This window comes from Salvia splendens, chromosome 5, assembly GCF_004379255.2.
Source record: "Salvia splendens isolate huo1 chromosome 5, SspV2, whole genome shotgun sequence".
NCBI classification, from domain to species: domain Eukaryota; kingdom Viridiplantae; phylum Streptophyta; class Magnoliopsida; order Lamiales; family Lamiaceae; genus Salvia; species Salvia splendens.
In genome coordinates this window covers 19,836,472-19,859,163 of record NC_056036.1, presented here as the reverse complement: position 1 = coordinate 19,859,163, position 22,692 = coordinate 19,836,472, and the positions used below count along the sequence as shown (strand labels likewise).

The 22,692-nt window shown below is 41.0% G+C and overlaps 1 pseudogene; it reads right to left on the bottom strand.

The window, feature by feature from the left end:
• Nucleotides 1–1,413: 1,413 nt before the first annotated feature.
• Nucleotides 1,414–22,109, bottom strand: LOC121803950 (annotated as a pseudogene).
• Between the last annotated feature and the right edge of the window lie 583 nt (nucleotides 22,110–22,692).

Below are 22,692 nucleotides of genomic sequence, written 5' to 3'. Positions count from 1 at the left end.
ATTGGCAGAGAACAATGAGAAAAAAAGAAGTGAGAAAATAATGAAATTCATTTGTGAAATGATGAAAAATGATGAAAAATTGTGACTAAATTCATCAAGAATTATCTACGTAATAGTATGGGAAATAATAATAGAAAATGTGAGAAAATGATGACAAAATGATGAAAGTGATGAAAAATTGTGACTAATTGTGACCAATTCATCAAGAACACTCTACGTAATAGTATGGGAAACCAACTGTTACGTAATAGTATGGGAAACCAATTGTTACATGATTGCTTAGTTCCTTATATTGAAAATGATGTTACTAATAAAACTATTATGCAGCGATTTCAGAAGACGAAGAATAGAAGAGAAGTGTTATGATCTGATTGTATTTTGACTTTATATTTATACATTATGATTTTATTTATACTTGCATTTTTTAATTTTATTTTTAAAATTGTTTTTGGATCCCCAACCATTAAAATCCTGACCAGAACTCGATTTGTTAAGGGAATTCTCAACCTGAACATAGACTTGATCTTCTACCTTCAAACTGACGACCCATAATGACACGATATAATAAGAGTTTACTGAAGACGATAACAACACAGTAACTGCACAAGCCTAATTTATACGATTAAAACTTGTTAATACACAATTAAACATGTTTTTAAAAGATTTAAATCTGATTTACATGAACATGTGGAATAAAATGAAAGTATAATTTTGTTAAAAAAAATTAAGATTATGGGTTATCGGAACCCAACCCGAACTCAACCTAAAATTATCGGATCCCTAACCGGTTAACCTTATAAGGCCATCTCTAACCATTTACACCAAACTCAAACTCATTTTCGAATATATACATCAAAAAGTAATTTTTACTCAAACCATTTATACCAACCTCAACCAAAAAAGTTTTCCCTCCGTCCCACAATAAGAGTCACACTTCATTTTTACCATAAATGGTAAGTAGGTCCAACATCCCGCTAACTCATTATTCTTTACATTTCTTAAAACTCGTGCCCACAATAAGAGTGACTCATATTGTGGGACAGAGGGAGTATTTCATATTCCATAAGGTGATTATACTTTCAAATTTTTGCAATAGCTACAGTACATACCCATATTTGGTGTTATTCTTTTGAAAAATCTAAAAATGAGTTTGAGTTTGCAGCATGATTGGAGAAGTTTTCTAAATAAAAATGACATCTGGTGTATTGTTGGAGAAGATCAAAGGACACGAACCCAATAATTTGTGACTAAAACTCATTAATTTCGTGCGTATTCGTGTTCTATAAAAAATTTCCAGCCCTAGTTCTAGTTGACGATACATTTTTTATTGTTCAATTGGTAAAATAAGAGAGAAAATAAAATGTGATTGAAATATGAGTAGAATATGCATCTAAAAAAATTATAATTATAATATCATATCTGTAAAATCGAAAGTATTGCAATATACCCTCGAACATCGCTGTTAGAGTAGTGAGGAGCGAACGAATGTGCTATTGTTTTGTGTTTGTGCTTAATTCTTAGGTCCAGAGGATTCGCTAGAGCACAGGGTCTAGGAGATCGTGTTCCGAATGCAGTCGTTGTTGCAACAATCTCGCCTTAAAACCTCAACCCTCTACACTATTGGTTAGTATAGGGAAGTCAGGATCGAATCCACGGGGATGGAAGGGTCGGAATGCATCGAGAGAACTTTTGGAGGGGTTTGGCTGATGCCACGCAACATGAGGGTCGAGTTTTAACTACTAGGCATGGGAAATGAAATCTAGTCTATTCTATCTACCAGATCTGGAGAATTGAAAGTACGTAAAATATAATTGCATGCATGATTCGTATCCGAAAGTAACTTGAGAGCATTCACAAACTTCCTGGGTCAAGTAAAAGAGTTTCCTAAATTAACCAAGCACAAGGTAAGCAAAAGTAAACAACAAAACAGATTACTCTAATTAGCTACTGACAAAAGCTGCAACTAACAAACTAAATTAACACGACTACAACTACCGAGTGATTTCATCTTCTCCAACAAACAAGTACGAAATGAACAAAACAGAGCATGAAAACAGGCATACTTCAGATCGAACGATGAACACTTCAATTAAAGTAACAGATATCAGATCTAAACTACCGAGCTAAGTAAACAAGGGTTTTCCATGCAGATCCGAACACACGTATTCTAGATTCAAACGATTAATAGAAATCTAAGCTAGATCTACCAGAATCATCACCAAACAAACTAGATCCACCATTTCCAAGGTCATTTCAACTCCGATTCAATATCAATTCAGAAAACCAACTCCGATCAACAACGATCTCAACTCCGATCAACAAGTCAATTGCGAAAAGCATCCAACTCAGTAAATAGAGTAGTAAACATTAAGATCAAACGAAAACAGAAATCGGAACTAGATTAAGCATAAGCTGAAACGAGTCACAAACCAATCGCTGAATTTCTGGCAAGGAAATCGGTGAGACAAAAGTACGTGCAAGAAATTAAAATTGTTTCTTCACTCCTTCTCGGAGTGGTGTTACACCTTCAACTGAACAAGACAAAACCATCAACTAACTACCCCAGATCTCCATTGAACCAAGTGCGTGAGTGAGTAAGTGAAAAGTGAGCTGACAATACCAAGAAAATTCTCTAACTAAAAAAATCTCTCTTCTCTTCGTAAGCTTCCTGGTATTTATAGGCGTGGCTCAAATCCCTAGGGCAACGGTATTCCTGATTTGAGGATTGTGCCCTTGTGGTTTTCACTCTTTTTCTTCACTTATTTCCTTTATTTCCTCTGCCCTGGTAATTGTCTTTCATTCCTGGGTCTGGCAGATTTTTCACGCACTTGGACTTATAAATGCATGTTAGCACTGTAGAAATCACAGAATTTATATTTAAAATAGATGCATGAAACGAGCCTTATCAAACTGTTCACACTTAAACCATACTTGTCCTCAAGTATGAAAGACAAGAAAAAAAAGAAATAAGGCAAGTTTCAATGCATCCTCCCCTATCATCCATCCTAAAAATCGAAAATTCCTAGACCTAGACACATAAAAAGAAAACGCACAGAAAACACAAGAAAAGAAAAATACAGAAGCGCATAAACTGGTATTTTTCTCTAGCAGCCATCCCCACAAGTTTAAGGTCAATCCAAGCATTTACAGCCTCAGATTCTTCCCCCTCTCTTCTTCTATCTTGTCCAGTTGTCAGTTCGTCAAGATAGCCTAAATTTTTGCCTCTGTTAGGTTCACACAAGCACTCATTCCTTACCAGGGACGTAATGATCATTCGTTCTTCATTCTGCCTTGCCATTGATGCCTTAAGATTGATGCCACAGAATAGTTCCTTATGGTCTTTCATTGGGTTGTAATGGGGCTAGGGGTTTACAGTGTTTATTGGTGAGAATCCTAAGGATCTAAGTTCAACAGTATAAGTAAAACATAATGCGGGCACATGAACTTCAGGGACAAAGCTTAGCAACAACTCCCGTATATGATTTTATCCTTCCTTCCTTATAGAGATGTTCCTTGGTTTTTTACCCATATTTTCCTTAATTCTCTGGGCCACAATTTTTTTCTTGCCCGTTTTTTTTTTCTTTTTTCTTTTTCTTTCTTGGGTCAGGTAGAACTGCTCCTGCCCATTTTTCTAACTTCTTTTTGTTTTCTTTGGCCTAGTAACATGTATATCTCTTTTTTTCTGCCCATATCCTAACTTTTTTCTCGGGTCAAGTTACAACTTTCCTTGCCCGTTTATTATTTCTAACATATTTTTTCCTTTTCTCCTTTGTTTCTCAATCTGTCTTATACCCCTACCATCGAGCTACTTCATCCCTGCCCATTTGTTCACATGGCATGAAGGCTAAAGGTTCCAACGAATGGATTCATTTTCGTACAGGCCCAAAGAGTTCACTAAAGGGTGCCTTTCCAGTGAGGCAGGTTCAGCAGGTTCGAAAGAATAAAGCTCAAAATGGTTATTCCTATTGCCTTTAGTCCTTACTATCTATGTCATTTCTCCTCTAGCATCAATGGCAGCCTCTCTCTCTTTTTTTAGTGTTTAGTAGAAAGTGTTCTACACTAGGCTTATAACTCACTTTTAAGAGGGCTTCACAGTAAGCTTAAATTCAGGCATTTTCTATCGTCCTTACTTCTTCCAACCGACTTAGATTTATTAAGGAAGAAAGATTCACAAATCAGCATGTATTTCCTCTTCAATTACTCTCCCTAAGGGGCTTTTGCTATTTATTATACTCCCTCCGTCCCGAGCTACTCGCTCATTTCCTTTTCAGCACGGAGATTAAGGAATGAGTGTATAGGAAAGTAAAAAATGACGGTTGTAGGTGAAAATTTTTACTAAAAATGGAAAGAGTGCAAGTAACTTGGGATGCCCAAAAAGGAAATACGTGCGAGTAGTGCGGGACGGAGGGAGTACCAGTTATGCAAAACACAGAACCTAAAAAAAACTAACAACTCTTAGACCTAACAGAATATGTACAAGACACTAACTGCACTAGCTGCTTCCCCCCTCCCACTTCATTTATGCTTGTCCCCAAGCAATCCTCATGAAGTGGAAAGCAGGGCAGTTAGTGGCGACACAAACAGAAAACAAAAATCAACAAGACACAAACTTCTCATACTTAGACCAAGCGTTGGGCTAAGTGTAGGAAGGTAAAAAACAAAACAAAACATGTACAAAACAATCTTCTCACACTTAGGCCAAGCAATGGGCTAGGTGTGAGTAGATACGCAAGAAAACACATAAAAAACAAAACATACTAGGCATATAGACTTCTCACACTTAGGCCAAGCCGTGGCCTAAGTGGGAGAGAGCATAAAAAAAAACGAACAACCTAGCATGCAAACTAAAAAAAAGCTGAAAAAGACTAAAACTAAAAACAGAAACTAAAAATTACTTGGTTACTTGGGGGGTCTGATTAATTCTGTCCCTGGCCCCTACGGGGTCCAGGTTTCTGGGGTGCTCCTCTCGGTAGTGTCGGTGTGGCTGCATTCCTTCTACTCTGTTTGGGTGGACCGGCCGGTTGAACAGGCATGTGCTGCTCAGGGGTAGCGATAGGCGGCTGCACTGAGGGGATGCGGCGTTCGACCACATCTATCATCTTTAACATAACCTTAATGGCTTGGGTCATCTTCCTCGTTTGAGCCTCACTAACCTGCCTCTGTGAATCAGCAGCTTCGCCCAATTTGATCAGCATTGCTTCTATTCGCTTTCTCCAGTCGTCCTCACTGTCCTTTAACTGCACAACTTAAAAACAACATTAAACAAAAGAATGAAGTACCAAACTCCCAGGTCATGGAAATAAGATAGAAAAAAACATTTCAAAGTTCAACTGACCTTCCAAGGGTTGTTCGGTATTTCAAAAATATTTTTGGATTAAAAGATTTTTCTCTTTGTTTGGGTTTTCTTAAGAGACACAAAAAGGAATATTTACAATATGTACAAAAACTGTTTAAGTATTCTTGGGAATTTGGTTTTGCTTTGAAAACTTTCAAATTCCATGTCATTTCTTTGACCAAAGAATTCCCAAAGAATTCGATAGTGGGGATTGCGCGCAATGGAATTTCTTCCACCACACATAGCTCCGAACTATCCCTAAACCTCTTGACTCGATGACCATTGACCAGAAAAGGAACAGAGTTAGGAATACCTCCCTGAATCTCCACTGCTCCGTTGGCTCTAAGGCTCACGATGGTGTAAGGTCCTGTCCACTTAGTCTTCAGTTTTCCTGGCATGAGCTTCAGCCTTGACTGGAAAAGGAGTACTTTCTGCCCAACCTGCAGTTCCTTCGTCCGGAGATTTTTATCGTGCCACAACTTAGTTTTTTCTTTGTATCACATTGCGACATCATAAGACTCGAGTCTCAGCTCCTCCAACTCTTGCAGTTGCAGCTTCCTTTCCCTTTCGTAGACCTCAGGTTTCATGTTCATTTCTCTAACTGCCCAATAAGCCTTATGCTCTATCCCAACAGGAAGGTGGCACATCTTGCCAAACACAAGTCTATATGGCGACATACCAATGGGGGTCTTGTACGCAGTACGATATGCCCAAAGCGCATCATCTAGCCTTCTGCTCCAATCCTTTCGCGACGGGTTTACGGTCTTTTCCAAAATTCCCTTGATCTCTCTGTTGGAGATTTCTGCTTGACCGTTGCTCTGTATATGATACGGAGTGGAGAGTCTGTGGTTACTCCGTATTTCTTCATAAGCGCTTCCATCGTCCGATTGCAGAAATGCGTTCCTTGATCAGAAATGATCGCCCTTGGCACCCCATATCTACTGAAAATATTTGCCTTAAGGAACTTAGTGACCTCCTTCGCCTCACATGTGGCAGTTGCCTTGGCCTCTATCCACTTCAATACGTAATCTACTGCCACCAGAATGTAAGAGTTACCATAGGAGGATGGGAATGGACCTACGAAGTCTATCCCCCAGACATCAAAAACCTCGCAGACAATCACTGGGATCTAGGGCATCTCATCTCGGGTAGAAATTCCCCCGGTCTGCTAACACCGATTACAATTCTAGCAGTAGTCGTAAGGGTCCTTGTTCAATGTCGGCCAATAGAATCCACTGTCTAAAACCTTCCAAGCAGTCTTCCTTGGACCAAAATGCCCACTGCACGCCAATGCATGGCAGTGGTCTAGTACGTCTCTCTGCTCCCATTCCGGGATGCATCTCCTGATTACTTGGTCGGACTCCATTCTCCATAGATACGGATCGTCCCAGAAATAATACTTGGCCTCACTTCTGATTTTCATCCTCTGGGCCCGGGAAATAATATTTGGAGTGCTAGGCAGTTCCCCCGTGACTAAGTAGTTTGCTAGGTCAGCGAACCATGGTTCCACATTCAGCGGGTACTTCCCTTTGTTAGAAACTCCAGCTCCAGTCGTGGCCATTACCTTATCCCAACAAATAAGGCTTGAGGTTTCCCCTGTGAAGTATAGATGTTCCTCTGGAAACGCGTCTGTTATAGCCTCTTGGAAAATTGTGCTAAGATGATCAGCTACCTTGTTCTCAGTGCCTTTCTTGTCCTTAACTTCCCAATCAAACTCTTGGAGTAGCAACCCCCATCGGATCAACCGTGGCTTAGACTCTTTCTTTGCCAGTAGATACTTTAACGCTGTATGATCGGTAAACACGATTACCTTCGAACCTAGCAAGTATGGTCGAAATTTCTCAAAGGAATACACGACAGCTAGCATCTCTTTTTCCGTAGTGTCGTAGTTCTTCTGGGCCTAATTCAAGGTCTTGGATGCATAGAAAATCACGTAGCTCTTCCCTTCAATTCTTTGACCTAAGACTGCTCCAACTGCGAAATCGTTGGCGTCACACTTTACCTAGAAAGGGTAATTCCAATCTGGAGCTCTAATGATAGGGGCTGATACAAGTCTTTCCTTCAGAAGTTGGAAGGCCCCTTGACATGCCTCGTCAAAGTTGAAGTCTACGTCATTCTGCAGGAGGCGGGTAAGTGGTTGTGCAATTTTTGCAAAGTCCTTGATGAACCTCCGGTAGAATCCAGCATGACCCAAAAATCCCCTTATTTCCTTCTGATTCGTAGGGTACGAAAGTTTTGAGATCACATCCACCTTTGCCTTATCCACCTGAATCCCCTTTTCCGAGGCCACGTGTCCCAGAACAATTCCCTCCTGTACCATAAAGTGGCACTTTTCGAAATTCAGCACTAGATTTTTCTCTCTGCATCTCTGTAATACTAGATCCAAATTGGCTAGGAAAGCTTCGAAAGAATTCCCGTAGACCGTGAAGTCATCCATAAAAATCTCGATACACTCCTCCAACAGGTCTGAGAAAATACTCATCATGCACCTCTGAAAAGTGTCTGGCGCATTGCACAATCCAAAGGGAATCCTTCTATATGCGTACGTCCCAAACGGGCAAGTGAAGGTTGTTTTGCCTGGTCTTCTGGATCAACGTAAATTTGGAAGTAGCCTGCTGAAAGAACCTAAGGTGCGGAGGTGTCGTTCAAGCAAGGATATATCCTACTGATCAGGATAGAAATCCTAACTAACCTAGACCTTGGTTTCAAAGATTCCTCAACCCACTTCTACTGATCAGTATAGTGGTGGTAAGGGTCGAATCCCACAGAGATGGTGCGTTCTTAAACTACCGCGGTGACAATCGGAAGATTTGGTTAGCTACCACGCTGGGTTGAGTTTCTACCTAGGCTGGAACTTAAAGGAGGTGTTCTACTGGTCAGACGGTAAGGAAAACATTTGGAATGTAACTGTGTACGTGGAATGGGGAGACAATTTTGTAACAGAAAATATTTGGAAGGTACGGGTTCCTATTTCAGGCTAAACAGAATATTCAGAGTGTAGTGGAAGTTTTGTGACTGGACTGACAGGGCTTAACTAAAAGTGAAGGACAAAAGCAAAAGCATCTTGAAAAAGTAAGTGGTCCCCTCCAATTGAAATAGACATCATCTTCTTCAACAAACACTTCCAAAATTCAGATAACAATTCCAGATTCAACACGGAAAAACTCAGATTAACAGCTTACAAACACAGATCCAAAACTAAGAAATCAAATCCGAAATCAAACACTGAAACTGGACTTCTGCATACTGGTCAACATGAAAGAACGATTCAGAATTAAAACTAAGCTTTGCATGCAACGACCTAACTTCCGAACAAACAGTAGTTGTTTATCTATCCTAAAGAAATTTGTTACGTAAATGGAATTGAGAGAATCAGCACTTTAAACACCAAGAAACCTTAGATCTAAGCTAACTAGGCAAGGGAATAAAGAAACACCACAACAAACGAAACGGAAATCAACTTCATAGCATAAACACGTTCGGATCTTCAACAAAGTATTTCAAAAGCAGAAAATATCCCAAGGTAAACAAGATCCAACGTAAGGAAAGCGAGAAATTTAAAACTACGAAAGCAACGTAAAAGTGTTTTGCCACTCCGGGCGATGAGACTCTAAACTACGATCTTGCTGGCTGGAATGGACGATGACTGGAATTCTGGGAACATCTGAACGTCAAGTGATCATGGCTACGGCGAGGCAAGAAGCGGGACACGGCTGAAAGACTGAAACTACCGAGAGAACTTTCTACCTAAAGATGGTGTTGAATGAGTGAATCCCCCTCTCCTCTCCAATTTGGCTTCCTTTTATAGGGAGGCTACCCTTGATTTTAGGGTAAATCCTCGTTGCAATTTGACTTCTTTGCCCTTAATTGTGGGTAATCCGTCCCAGCTATCCGTCTTCTTCATCTCAAGCCGTTTTAGCACGAATACTGATCAGTATGAGATCATGCTGGCGCCTTCTTCACCTGAACATTCCGAAACTTCCCTACTGGCTAGAATGCTTAACCTGCACACTTTAAACAACTGTTTTGCAAATATAATCAATTAAGCACATCATACTGACCCGTAACCAAGGCCTAGAATACGACTTATCAAACTGCTCACACTTACCACAGGCTTGTCCTCAAGCGTGAAGAACAAACAAAGAAAAGAATAAGTCGAATTCTAGCCTGGTTACTCCCCTGACCGACTCTACCTAACCTAGACTCTAAACTATGACGCAAAGAAAAACACAAACAAACACAGAGAAACATAAACACATAAAAAAAAAACTGAAAACACATAGATCGGGCTATATTTTCAACCATCCCTCTCCTCTGGATCAGGTGCAATCCGGCCTTAGACAGCCTTGAACTATTGCCACCCCCCTTTTCTCTTCCAGCTAGTATATCTGTTTGTCAAGATCGCCCATACTTTCGGCCCAACACTAGGTTCGCTCAGTCACTCATACCTCACCAGGAATGTTAGGACTGCATTCTCTCATTATGCTCACCACAATTGCTTCGGACTTAGATTCCACGAGCGGCTACTGAAGGACTTATAGGCTTGTAACGGGGCTGTTGGCTTGTAATGTTTTCGGTGGACGTTCCTAAGGCTCTAAGGTTCAAAAATTTCTATTTTTATTTATGCGGGGGAACTGTGTATGTTAGGCTTCTGATCAGTTGCTTTCTTTAGTTGGCGCTTCTGGCTTTGATCTCCACTGGTCAGTAGCATCTTGTGGCTTCGCCACCCTTATTCCTTCATTCATCTCTTTTTTGTGGTCAAATCTTTCTGACCATTTTCTTCATTTTCTCGGTTCTTTTTTTTTTCTTTTTCTTTTTTTTTTTTTTTTTTCGTGGCTTCGCCACCCTTATTCCTTCTTCTTTTTTTTTTCGGACTGGGAATGACTCCCTGGTCGATTTTCTTCTAACTTTTTCGCCCAGCTGGTTTCTGCTTTTCCGCAATTCTTCCTGGCCAGTAAGCTCCATTGTTTCATGCCTTACACAGTCCCAGTCGGCTGGGGTGTTTATCTGGGTATATAAAAGGTTAAGAAGAAAGGGTTCTAAAGGTGGTTTTTTTTTTTTTTTTTTTTTTTTTTTTTTTTTTTTTTTAACGAGGGGGGGTAGTTTCACGGCTTGGAGAAATGGTATGGTGACATCCAACTTCCCAAAAATCGACAAATAGTCAACCGGGTTCTCTTTCTTCCTCTTTGTAACAAATCGGAATGGGAATGGTTTCTCCCCTTTTTTCTCATCTACTTGTCCCTTAGCAACCTTCTTGGAGTCTTTCCGGGGTAGTTCCTGAGTCTGGGCTTCCATTCTGGGCTCTTCCTCTCGATGAGGTTCCTTTCTGGCCAGTAGGGTTTCGGGTTCATCTCCTGCAATTGGTGTAGCATCCAAGAAGAATGGATCCTGCATCTGAGGCATAGGCCTCCTTAGTTCTTCCGCTGAAACGGTATCGCCTCCTATCTTCGTTCCGTTAGATCCTCCAATAGGTCGTTTGGGTTGAGGCGCGTCATAAGTAGTTCCTGACCTCAACGTAACCTTACTCACATTTGCCTTTTCGGGTATTTGGACTGTAGATGGTAGTTTCCCTGCATTTCCCTTCAAATCACCCACCGAACTGGCCAGTTGGGCTAACTGCCTATTCATCATATCCATGTTCGCCTTATGTTCTTTCTGGGCATTTTGCATCCCCTGCACGACCTCGTTATGGGATTGCAATTCTCCTTTGATGCTCTGTTGTGACGCTAGCATTTCACCCATCATGTCCTCAACGGACCTCCTTGGCCTGTTCGGATTTTGGAAATGATTCGGCCCTTGGTGTTGGTAGTTCTGGAAGTTTTGCTGGCCTTGATTAGGCGGGTATTGGTTATACTGGGCAGGAGGGACGTACTGATCTTGAGGATATTGATTCTGGTGCTGGGCTTGAAACTGATTTTGGTTCTGATGGTGTTGGGGTGCATGATTTGGCTGATTTTGGAAACTGTGGAAGTTTCTCTGGTGGGGTGGTACATAAACAGGATTCGGGTTTTGGCTTTGTGGGCTTTGATTTTGGGTTTGTTGGTTCCTTCCTGACCAGTTGGGCTGGTAGTCTGGGTTTGCTAGTCCACGGTTAGGGTTTTGGTTTGGATTGGGGTTATACTGGTTCTGTCCTTGGTTCTGATTTTGGCCCCCGTCTCCCCATCGAAAGTTCGGATGATCCCTCCATGGTGCATCCCGTTGTCTACCCTGAATCCAATGCCCACTGGAATTGAAGTACCCCGCAGCATTGACCTGTTCCATATTCACAGAGTCACTAGGCTGTTCATAGTTCGGTCCTTGATTTCCCTGTTCTGCACCTTTGTAATTCCCAGCTGGGGAAGGTGGTGGGGTGCTCTTCTCGATCGCACTCAGAAGTGACTTCTTCAGCTCATCCATCTTCAAGTCCATTTTCTGCTCCAGTTTATTTTCCTGATCAGTAGACAAGACAACAGCAACCCGCTCTCGGTTGTATCCTTCCCTTGAATGGTCATACTCTTTCTTTGCATTCAGTAGCTTCCTTAGGACTCTCTTCGCTTCGCTGACCCGTAATTGTGTGAAGCTTCCTCCTGACGATGAATTTGCTAGATCTTTGGTTACCGCGTTCATACCTTCGTAGAAAGTATGATGCACTTCAATGTCCGCCATGCGATGGTTGGGACATGATTCCAAAAGACCCATGTATCTTGCCCAATAATCGCTCAAGGGTTCATCATATCCTTGCTTCACATTAGTTATTTCCCTTTTCAGCGCGCTTGTCTTTGATGACGGGAAAAACTCGCCTAGGAATGCTGACTTGAAATCGGCCCAAGTCTCAATGGAGTTGGGGGGCAGACGCATGAACCAGGTGTTGGCTTCCCCCTTGAGCACAAATGGCAAGGCCTTCAACCTATAATCATCCTCATTCGCTCCTGCTGGTCTCCTCTGCGCCCTACAAATTTTACAAAACTCATGCAGAAACTCATACGGCCCTTCATAGCTCTTCCCACAGTATGTAGGCAGAATCGCGATCACATGAGGCTTCACATCGCAGGCGGTTTGCCCTGGAGTGACGACTATGGCTTGCGATGGTTCTCCCTCGGTATGCGCGTTAAGGGTACCGATCTCTGGATCCTCATCTCCGTTGGCGGCCATCAGAACTGGGACGCCTTCCAACAGTGATATCTCCTCTGGTATTGGTCCTTCTATGTTGTATTGCTCTTCGTCGCTACTCGAACCTAAGTCAGATAAAGCCGTCGACAACCCGGATCGAGTGGTGACGAGTATCGATCCTCGCTGAAGTATCTTCGGCCTCAACTGGTCAGGAGCCGAACTGTTTCTCATAAACTGAAAAGAAAAGTAAAAAAAAGAAAAAGAAAGGTTATGCACAATATATACACCGAAGTATCACTCACAGTAATTGCAAATAACGCTATCCATCCCCGGCAACGGCGCCATTTGAAAGAACCTAAGGTGCGGAGGTGTCGTTCAAGCAAGGATATATCCTACTGATCAGGATAGAAATCCTAACTAACCTAGACCTTGGTTTCAAAGATTCCTCAACCCACTTCTACTGATCAGTATAGTGGTGGTAAGGGTCGAATCCCACAGAGATGGTGTGTTCTTAAACTACCGCGGTGACAATCGGAAGATTTGGTTAGCTACCACGCTGGGTTGAGTTTCTACCTAGGCTGGAACTTAAAGGAGGTGTTCTACTGGTCAGACGGTAAGGAAAACATTTGGAATGTAACTGTGTACGTGGAATGGGGAGACAATTTTGTAACAGAAAATATTTGGAAGGTACGGGTTCCTATTTCAGGCTAAACAGAATATTCAGAGTGTAGTGGAAGTTTTGTGACTGGACTGACAGGGCTTAACTAAAAGTGAAGGACAAAAGCAAAAGCATCTTGAAAAAGTAAGTGGTCCCCTCCAATTGAAATAGACATCATCTTCTTCAACAAACACTTCCAAAATTCAGATAACAATTCCAGATTCAACACGGAAAAACTCAGATTAACAGCTTACAAACACAGATCCAAAACTAAGAAATCAAATCCGAAATCAAACACTGAAACTGGACTTCTGCATACTGGTCAACATGAAAGAACGATTCAGAATTAAAACTAAGCTTTGCATGCAACGACCTAACTTCCGAACAAACAGTACTTGTTTATCTATCCTAAAGAAATTTGTTACGTAAATGGAATTGAGAGAATCAGCACTTTAAACACCAAGAAACCTTAGATCTAAGCTAACTAGGCAAGGGAATAAAGAAACACCACAACAAACGAAACGGAAATCAACTTCATAGCATAAACACGTTCGGATCTTCAACAAAGTATTTCAAAAGCAGAAAATATCCCAAGGTAAACAAGATCCAACGTAAGGAAAGCGAGAAATTTAAAACTACGAAAGCAACGTAAAAGTGTTTTGCCACTCCGGGCGATGAGACTCTAAACTACGATCTTGCTGGCTGGAATGGACGATGACTGGAATTCTGGGAACATCTGAACGTCAAGTGATCATGGCTACGGCGAGGCAAGAAGCGGAACACGGCTGAAAGACTGAAACTACCGAGAGAACTTTCTACCTAAAGATGGTGTTGAATGAGTGAATCCCCCTCTCCTCTCCAATTTGGCTTCCTTTTATAGGGAGGCTACCCTTGATTTTAGGGTAAATCCTCGTTGCAATTTGACTTCTTTGCCCTTAATTGTGGGTAATCCGTCCCAGCTATCCGTCTTCTTCATCTCAAGCCGTTTTAGCACGAATACTGATCAGTATGAGATCATGCTGGCGCCTTCTTCACCTGAACATTCCGAAACTTCCCTACTGGCTAGAATGCTTAACCTGCACACTTTAAACAACTGTTTTGCAAATATAATCAATTAAGCACATCATACTGACCCGTAACCAAGGCCTAGAATACGACTTATCACCTGCCAATCTTTCCAGCATTTGATCTATGAATGGTAACGGAAAATGGTCCTTCCGCATAGCCTCATTTAGTTTCCGGTAGTCTATGCACATCCGCCACCCGGTCACTTATCTTGTGGGTACCAACTCGTTCTTCTCATTTGTAACCACTTGGATGCCTGACTTCTTAGGTACCATATGGACCGGGCTTACCCACTTGATGTCTGGAATAGAATATATGATACCCGGTGAAAGTAGCTTGAGTACTTCCTTTAAAACTTCCTCTCTCATATTCGAGTTCAGCTTCCTCTGTGGGTCTCTGTGAGGTTTGGCTCCATCCTCCAGGCGAATATGGTGCATGCAAAGATCGGGACCGATCCCCACCAGGTCTGATAGAGTCCATCCTATGACTGTCTTATTCCTCTTGAGCACTTCCAGTAACTCTTCTTCCTGCTTCCGAGTCAGATTGCTGTTGACGATTACCGGGAACATCTCGTTTTCTTCCAAATAAGCATATTTGAAGCCTGGGGTAATTTCTTCAGTTCCTTCTTTATCGCACTTGTCTCCTGGGGTAATGGATTCTTCTTTGGCTCCTTGGTAATTAATCCTTCAGGTGCTTGTAAATGTTCCCCATTAGCGACACAGAATAATTCCTTAGACCTGGTAACTTCAGGACTTTTGCAAAACCCCAGAATTTCTTCTGCTAACTCTTCATCCGTCATTCCCAGTGTGTTGACTACCTCACACCAGCTAGCCACTTCTTTGTCAATGGAGTGACTCAATTCTGAATTTTCCACTTATTCCTGCATCAATTCTGTCTTAAGAAATTCTTGGACCAGGGGGTTAATCACATCCACAACATGCATATTCTCTATATCCAATGGTTTTTTCATAGCCTCATCAATGTTAAAGGTAAACTTCTCCCCATGGTAATCTAGACAAATGGTTCCATCAAACACATCAATGATTGTCTTGGCGGTGCGCAGAAATGGTCTTCCTAAAAGCACTCCGCTAGACTCAACAGACTGGTACTCACTCATCTTAATAACATGGAAATAAGCAGGATACAGAAAATCATGCACCTTAACTATCACGTTTTCTAAAACACCTTCAGGACTGATGCATGACCTATCAGCTAATTGAATCACCACCTTCGTATCAACCATTCTGACTCCCTCCAGTTTCTTATAAAGTGAAAGCGGTAAAACATTTATTGAAGCACCTAGGTCACACAAGGCATGCTCAACATTAATGTTCCCAATTGAGATGGGGAGAGTGAACATACCTAGGTCAGTACGCTTAGAAGGCATTCTCCTCTTCTGAATCACTGCCGACACAGTTTCTCTAATCACAATCTTACCGCTGGGTTTGGTCTTCCCAGCGATGAACTCCTTGATAAACTTACTGAAGATGGGCAACTTTAGAGCTTAGAGAAACGGTAGGTTAATTTCCAGCTTCCCGAAAATTTCCATGAAGTCCGCTGGATCTTTCCTTTTCTTCCTAGGTTCACCTCTGTAGGGAAAGGGTTTCACTTGCCTCTCACTGTTGCTAACGTTTCCCTTGGAAGATTCTCTCATGTCTCTCCTGATTTCTTCCACTTCCGTCTCTACTCTTAGACCTGGGAAATGTTGATCAACTGCTCGGGGTATTGCTTTCTCACTGTTCGTACTCTGGTCATCGTCCTCTGTTCTAACCTCCCCTGTTTCAGCTTCCCCTGTTCCGGTTTCCTTTTCCAATGAAGTTAGAGTGGACTTCCCATCTTTCTTCACACTTGGACCATCATACTCTCGCCCCGATCTCAGGGTTATCTGGCTGATGTTCGCTCTTTCTGGTGGTTTAACCGAGGCAGGAATTCTTCCTTCGTTCCCACGCATCTCGCTCAAAGATGTCGCGATCTGAGAGATCTATTTTGCTAACATGTCCATGGCTGTCTTCTGCCCAGTCTGCGCATCTTGAAGCTTATGCACCACGTCATTGTTGGACTGCATGTTGTTCTGAATGTGCTGTTGTGAGTTCACCAAATCGCTCACCATCTCGTCAATGCTTTTCGGCTGCCTGGAATTATGTTGGCTGGTGTTTGTCCCTTGAGGGTGGTTTGAGCCTTGTCCCTGATTCGGCCGGAAGTTCCCTGGACCTCCCGTGTTGTGATATTGATTCTGCCCCTGTTGACCTTGATGGTTGGGCTGAGAGTTCTGAGTGTTACCTTGGTAATTCCTCTGGTATGGTGGCACATATGAACTTGTTGGATTGTTCTGATTCCTGTTTGCCCAGTTGGGATGGTCATTTTGTTGCCGATTGCTCCAATTGTTTCCCTCCTAATTTCTGTTTACCCAATTCGGTTGTCGCTCCTGAGGGTTTGAATAGTTGTTGCTCTATTGTTGGGGTGGCAGATTTGGATCATTGTCAGACCATCTGAGGTTTGGGTGATCCCTCTAGGGAGCATCCCTTTGTCTGCCTGGGTTCCAACTTCCGTTGGGATTCCAACTTCCCATGGCGTTTGCTTGAGCTTGGCCATCGCCCTCGTTCTGCTGACCATATCATTGGTACACTTCCTTAGGACCTGGCAGCTGTTTAACCTTCTCTCCTGGTTCTAGGGAATTGTTCTTCCCTAAGGCAATCAGAATTGTTTTCTCCAGTTTATCTATCCTTGCATCTATTCGGTCTTCACCTTGCACGTTCACCGCCACTACACTCCCCCTCTTAAGGATGGTGCGAGGAGAGTCGTAAGCCTTCTTAGCATCGATTAGCCTGCCCAAAATCACTCGAGCCTCACTAACTCGTTTCTTGGTAAAATTTCCCCGTTCGAAGAGTTTAGTAAATCCTTGGACTCCGGATTCGCCCCTTCATAGAAGATGTTGTATACCTCTGCTTCGTACATTCGGTTGTTGGGGCATGAATCGAGCAATCCCTTGAAACGCGACCAATACTGACTCAGCGCCTCATCATAATCTTGTCGGCATGCCAGAATCTCCTTCGTGATTGCATTCGTTTTGTTCGATGGAAAGAAGTAATCTAAGAACAATAGCCTGAAATCCGCCCACGAGCTTATAGAATTTGCCGGCAACCTCAGTAACCATGTGTTCGCCTCTACCTTCAGTGCGTAAGGTAGAGCACGTAACCTATAATCCTCCTCGGTCGAGTTAGGTGGCCTTTTCTGAATGCTGCAGAGCTTCCAAAACTCGTGTAGAAACTCGTAGGGACATTCTATCTTACGGCCATAGAAGTGTGGCACGACCGCCAGTATGTTGGTCTTGATGTCTATCAATCTCTGAGCTTGGGTGATCACTATTACTTGTGCCGGCTTGCCGTTCAAATGAACATTAAGCGAGCCGATCTCTGGATCGTTGTCTGGTTCAGCCGCCATTCTGACGGTTCCTTCGTCTGAGTCTGCAGTTGACTCAACTTCCTCCTTAACGGTTGAGACTAGATCGTCGTCACTTTCCGAACTCAGCTGGACTGGATCTCCTGTTGTCAACCCAGATCGGGTAGTAACAGGGGAGACTGTCTTCTTAATCTGCCAACAAGCTCGAGCTTTACTCCAACCAAATGAGTTACTCTAGTGTCTTGACCTTGAGCTCTTGCTCATAAACCGAAAAGAAAATGAAAAAACAACGAATGAAAACTATCTACGCCAAAAATCTCTAGATGCAAACATAAATAACGCCATCCATCCCCGGCAACGGAGCCATTTGAGGAGCGAACGAATGTGCTATTGTTTTGTGTTTGTGCTTAATTCTTAGGTCCAGAGGATTCGCTAGAGCACAGGGTCTAGGAGATCGTGAACTTTCTGAATGCAGTCGTTGTTGCAACAATCTCGCCTCAAAACCTCAACCCTCTACACTATTGGTTAGTATAGGGAAGTCGGGATAGAATCCACGGGGATGGAAGGGTCGGAATGCATCGAGAGAACTTTTGGAGGGGTTTGGCTGCTGCCACGCAACATGAGGGTCGAGTTTTAACTACTAGGCCTGGGAAATGAAATCTAGTCTATTCTAACTACCAGATCTGGGGAATTGAAAGTACGTAAAACATAATTGCATGCATGATTCGTATCCGAAAATAAGTTGAGAGCATTCACAAACTTCCTGGGTCAAGTAAAAGAGTTTCCTAAATTAACCAAGCACAAGGTAAGCAAAAGTAAACAACAAAACAGATTACTCTAATTAGCTACTGACAAAAGCTGCAACTAACAAACTAAATTAACACGACTACAACTACCGAGTGATTTCATCTTCTCCAACAAACAAGTACGAAATGAACAAAACAGAGCATGAAAACAGGCATACTTCAGATCGAACGATGAACACTTCAATTAAAGTAACAGATATCAGATCTAAACTACCGAGCTAAGTAAACAAGGGTTTTCCATGCAGATCCGAACACGTATTTTAGATTCAAACGATTAATAGAAATCTAAGCTAGATCTACCAGAATCATCACCAAACAAACTAGATCCACCATTTCCAACGTCATTTCAACTCCGATTCAATATCAATTCAGAAAACCAACTCCGATCAACACCGATCTCAACTCCGATCGACAAATCAATTGCGAAAAGCATCCAACTCAGTAAACAGAGCAGTAAACATTAAGATCAAACGAAAACAGAAATCAGAACTAGATTAAGCATAAGCTGAAACGAGTCACAAAGCAATCGCCGAATTTTCGGCAAGGAAATCGGCAAGACAAAAGTACGTGCGAGAAATTAAAATTGTTTCTTCACTCCTTCTCGGAGTGGTGTTACATCTTCAACTGAAGGGACAAAACCCTCAACTAACTACCCCAGATCTCCATTGAACCAAGTGCGTGGTGAGTAAGTGAAAAGTGAGCCGAAAATACCAAGGAAATTCTCTAACTAAAAAAATCTCTCTTTCTCTTTGTAAGCTTCCTGGTATTTATAGGCGTGGCTCAAATCCCTAGGGCAACGGTATTCCTGATTTGACGATTGTGCCCTTGCGGATTTCACTCTTTTTCTTTACTTTTCTTCTTTATTCCCTCTGCCCTGGTAATTGTCTTTCATTCTTGGGTCTGGCAAATCCTTTAAGATCTATAGTAATTACGAACTTCTCCTCCCCATTACGAATTCTTGATTATATGCATCAAGAAAATTCAAACTTAATAGTTAAGAAAATGATAATATTAATTCAGAAATATGTAGTAGGAGTAGATTGATTATTACCTGAAGCATAGCTTATCCAAAACAAACACTGTATAGCCTGAAAAAACACATAATTTGTGAAATATTATTGCAAAAAAACATATACAGTATATATTTATAATTATATTTATACCACTACAACAACAAAAAACACTTTTAAGGACATTTTTAATGCAGATGGGGACGCTAATTTATGTTTCTAAATATATCATCAACGATTCAAAAAGTGCCCTTATTGTTAATGTCTTTGTTAGGTTTAGTATACTGAAAATCATGTTTCGAGCAAGTTCGCGTGAATAGAATCTTGCTTGTATACGGAAAAACTCTACAATCCACTTTTAACTCTATTCAGTATTATTCGAGCAGTTTGCACGAATAGAATCAGTATATTATTACATTGTGTTTACTTGTGCGTTTATAAGATGTTTTATAGACATTTAAATGCATAAGAAGTAAACAAAGCCTAAGTCTTTTGATTAGTAGACTAGTTGTGGGCGTCTTCCACTTTAAGGTAACTACAGTCGGTTCTATGCAATGCTTTGCAAAAGTAAAAGAAGAATTTCACAACCTAGATAGGCTTTGGCTACCTGTCACGAAAGGTTGCAATATCAGTCCGATTATTTCTAAGCCTTATTGAAATAAGATGACATTCGTGTGGTATAGCACTGAATGGATCTAACAGCAAGACGTGTCTTTATGCTATCTACTGAAAGACTAGGTCTTGATAAAATACTATTTCTTAATCTACATATGTTAGTATTGAGCATACGATATTGATTATGCATTAGTTTGACTTATCAAAAGGTGCGGGTTTTTCGCAACCCAATAATCATGATATATTGGGTAGTGGTGATTAATATCTAGCGGTGCTAGAATTGCTATTATGTTGAATCGTGCGCGAAGTGAGTCTCTTTTGATAATGTCCTCAAGAGGAGCTTGAACAAGGTTTTATTATTCGGAAACTAGCCAGTTGGAATTTAATTATTCCATGAATAATAAATAAGTGTTTCTTGCTAAGTCCACTCTTGGAATTAATAAGATGTTAATTAATTAAGTCCATAGCAGACTTTAATTAATTAATGGATATTTATATCGTAAGCGCGGGAAATAAATAATAAATAAAATGGAAACCCAGATTACTTCTGTAGTGGCTGCTCGTAATATTCCAATATAAACTTGTATTAAATTGTGAGTTCAATTTAATTAGTAAAAAGCTAATTGGGGGAGCCCATATCCAAAACCTTCCATAGATCCTTGACTGGGCCCAATGTGTAACTATTATAAATAGGAGAATAAATGAGACAAAAAATACAATTAATTGTGGGAGAGAAAATTTCGCCCCTCTCCTCTCTACAGTAGGGGACGAAAATTTCAGCTCTCATCCGTGAGTTTTTCAGCTCCTCCTCCGTGAGAAAACTCTGTCTTCTTTATTCGAGTCCTAGTGTTTCGATAAGATCAGCCCACACTGAAATCGGAATACATTTCGGGAACCAATCAGAAGATCCGTGGTCTAGTGTTGAAGATAAGCGTGGAGAAGGCGCGAGCAATCGACGATTCTTTGGAGAATCAAATCGGTAACTCTAAACCGTAGAATTCATGTTTTAAGATTTATATTCTTTAAGCATGAATTATTTGCGTTCTAACATGCAATTCTGTATTAACATGTGAATAGATTAATCACATAATTTGTCAAATAGATCCTACGTCTGATTTATTTATTTTGTACAAGTCTTCCGCTGTGCAAGGGGCTCCAAACCCCAATAGTCTCAACTAAAATTAGAGGATGCAAATAGAAGCGTCCTAAAAAAGCAAAATATTAAGTTAATTTGTCTTTAATTTAGGAACACTTTCTTTTATGTTCTAAATTGTTATTATTTTTTAAAATTTTCCAACGCAAGTAATTGCTTCTCAATTTTGTGTCGTTAAAAGTTAAATTTTTTATAGGGTACTAACGTTTGAGTTCACCGTTGGGTCCTTTGCAGGGAAAATGCTTAGCTCCAAAAATGAGTGCATTAGGGCAACCTCTCGTCTGTGCCTTGCCAAAACACCTTGTCATGTGCTATGTGATTCGGAGCCTCCGATGCAGAAATGGAACCTGCTGGGACGAAGCTTCGCCTCCATGTCACGTACTTGATCAGCATCAATGAAGCCTTCTCGATGTCAAGATCACGAGCACGAAGAAATTTCCTCAGTGTCACCTCATCCATTTCCTGCAAATTAATATCCATTATATTAGTATGAGAGGGAACTTAAAAAAAATGAAAATGAGACATCTTTTTGTGGGACGAAGAGAGTATTTAACAAGAATGACGAGCTTTGTGTGTGTGTGGTTGTAGCATGCTACATACTCCTTCCGTCCCACTATAAGTGAGGCATATTCCTTTTTGGGCTGTCTCACTGTAAGTGAGACATTTCCTTTTATGGCAAGAAAGCAACACTCTATGTCTCTCTTACTTTATCCTCTCTCCTACTTTTTCTCTCTACTTTTTTTCCACTCTACTTTACTCTTTTTTCATTTAACCATTATACACCCCTACGTAAAAAGTTGTGTCCAAAATAAATGTGTTATATATAATGAGATGAGACGGAGTTAGTACCTTGCAAGCTGGATCTTGAATCTCTTTATTTTTCTCAACCATCCTATTAGGAGAGTAAAATATTTCTTCTTCTCTGTCTTCTGCTTTTTGATTCAATGTTTTCTCCATTTGGGATTTGATTCGGGTGCAAGATGATGTGATCAAATTTAGGAGATTTTCTTTATGTGTATATATATATACATGTAGTTGCATTTATTGAATTAGGCAACTGTGATAAATTTGTGTCGCATATTAGAGAGTGTTTAGGCAGTTCAGTTAATAAGCACAATTGAATTTAGACAATGATGGAGTGGGGGCTCAAGGGATGCAGAAAATCTCATGTGATTTGGCTAACTAACTAGTTTGAAAAGTTTAACATTTATCAATTTGTTGTTTTGGAAATCTAAGTAGTACTGAATATAAATACAATTAAAAATGTTCCAATTAAGATGATCCCCTTTCTTTTTCGCACATATTTTTTGAAAACGAAAATAAATAGTTAAAGTGGAGAAAAATTAAAATAAGAGAAGGAATAATATAGAAGAGACACTACTCTATATTATTCTCTTTTTCACTTTACTTTTTCTCTATTTTAACTATTTATTTATAGGAGTACCTAAAAAAGGGTCATCTTAACTGGGACCAAGATCAATTATACCAGCATATCAAGTGGAGTATTCTATCTAAAACTAGTGCTGAAACAAGAAAACAAAAATAGAGGACGTGTGTTTTGA